Source organism: Trachypithecus francoisi, unplaced genomic scaffold (genome assembly GCF_009764315.1).
Source record: "Trachypithecus francoisi isolate TF-2019V2 unplaced genomic scaffold, Tfra_2.0 Lachesis_group5, whole genome shotgun sequence".
NCBI lineage: Eukaryota > Metazoa > Chordata > Mammalia > Primates > Cercopithecidae > Trachypithecus > Trachypithecus francoisi.
This window is the reverse complement of record NW_022681470.1, coordinates 45,742,058-45,744,091: the sequence shown is the minus strand read 5'-3', so window position 1 is coordinate 45,744,091 and position 2,034 is coordinate 45,742,058. Positions and strand designations below refer to the sequence as shown.

The 2,034-nt window shown below is 31.8% G+C and overlaps 1 non-coding gene across 1 annotated transcript; it reads left to right on the top strand.

Annotated features, from left to right (window-relative positions):
• The first annotated feature begins 1,649 nt into the window (after positions 1-1,649).
• LOC117077054 lies at positions 1,650-1,779 on the top strand. The gene has a single exon (XR_004434643.1). It is a non-coding gene; the product is annotated as a small nucleolar RNA SNORA61 (small nucleolar RNA).
• The last annotated feature ends 255 nt before the right edge of the window (positions 1,780-2,034 follow it).

Here is a 2,034-nt window from a genome sequence, read left to right as displayed (position 1 = left end):
TCTTCTGCGTCATTATTTGGGTCATCTCAATTTTCCTCTATGGCAGGAGCTTGGGACATGATTCCCTACACATTATTTTTTACATATGTCTGGATCTCAACTTGGGATCGTAGAGTGTAGATTTTCACAGTGCTTTTCCAGTAAAGACAAGAGATGTGTTGAGCAATTTCCAATATAGTGATAGCAAAATCATCTCCTTTATACCTTGTGAAAATTGCTAGTGCTTTTTTGGGGGGCCAGGCTTAAAAAGCACAACTTATGCATTCTAAAATACATTACATACTTGATATCCTGTTAATTTACATTAAAAAGTTTTAAATAATTTATACGGTGGAAAATGTTTTTAAAGTTAATATTTATTAGAATGTCTAACTTTCCCAACTGCTTAATTTTCTATTTGAAAAATAATCTTTAAAAACATTTCTTATTGTAATCATATTATAATTGTCTTATTTTCTCTTTCTGAAAAAAATGACAGATCTATTATAAAATGTTATTTCTTTATTTCTACTTCATAGTTAGATGTTTAATTATCACAGATATGCTATTAGAAACATTTAGAAAATCAGGGTTTTGAACTAAAACGTCTTGTTATGTTGAGATACAAAGGATAATAAACTGATGTGACTAGTTTAAGGTTACAGTTCCCTATGAACTATGTGATCCTAGGTCCGTCATGTCACACTTCTAGAGCTCTGTCTTTATACCTAAGAATGAATACTTTTAAAGTAACTGATTTCACATTTTCTTTCCACTTCGCTTTTGTATTTTTTAAAAATGAAATTAATATACTTTTATATTTTTGTTTAATCTTATCAATATAGCTTATTTGGCATTTTGCATACATTAATTTTAGCTTCGAATTTACTCAATATATCTTGGAATAAGGCAAAATAAATTTACTAGACAGTAAATAAACTTTAAAGAAACTCTTTAAATTTCCTGGTTCTTAGTTTCCTTTGCTTTAAGTGGCTTTGGTTGTGGTGGAGTTAGACATTCACGATCCCTTCTTGAGCCATAAATAAAACAGACAAAATATGTACTTGCCAAGTCACCACTTTATTTTGTGATCTATAGACACAGTCATTAAGTACAGGTACAATATGAAAGAAATGAGCCACACTGAGGTGATGTGAGCCACCTTAAATCTAAGGAAACTGTATTTTCAACCATGAAATCTAATAAGCTTGAGGTTCATAAAATAACCTGGAGGAAAGCCATGTGTATGAGCAAACTCTCAATTTAGACCTGGAAAACTATGGATGCTGCAGCATTTGCACACTGGCCAAACAAAGAAAATCATTAGGCAGCATCATAAAACTCCCCTAATCCATAAAATGCTACAATTTTATTTCTGCAAACAGAAGTTTCACCCCTGTTTTTCTGTGCATTTTATGACATGGAATTCTTTTATGGTACCATATATATTTAAATTCAGCTTCTTTAAATATTTTTTTCAAATACTTTATCTTTTGAAAATACTGTATCCCACAATGGCATATTCAGTGTTTCTAAAACAAAACATTCTCTATTATATACAATGAAGCCTTTCAGAACAAAAGCAAAATACATTTTACTTCAATATCAGATGTCATTGTTATGCTTGGAATATAGTAATGAGATTGTTACTTTAAAATTTACTCATTTATATCCTCCTGTTCCCTTTCCCATCGGATCTGAACACCGGTCTTGGTGGTCGTAAAAGGAGGAAAAGTAATAGTGAAGCTGGCCTGAATGTTGTAATCTGGTATATGGCATGTGGGCTAGTTTCAGACAGGTTCAGAAATGGTTGGATCTCTGAAATTGTAAAATGAAATATAGGCTAAGGGAAGGATGTGTATGAAGCTCTGGAGATTCACGTTACATGCAAAGCTGTCCTCGTGTGACTATGGACCTATGGAGTTGGGAGAATCTCTATGGGAAGCAGAAGTGCTCTAGGTGCAGATCAATTAAAGATTAATAAAGACTGATAAAAGTAAAAAAAAAATTACTCATTTATTTATTCAATACTTTCTATATTTTATGGCTTTCTTT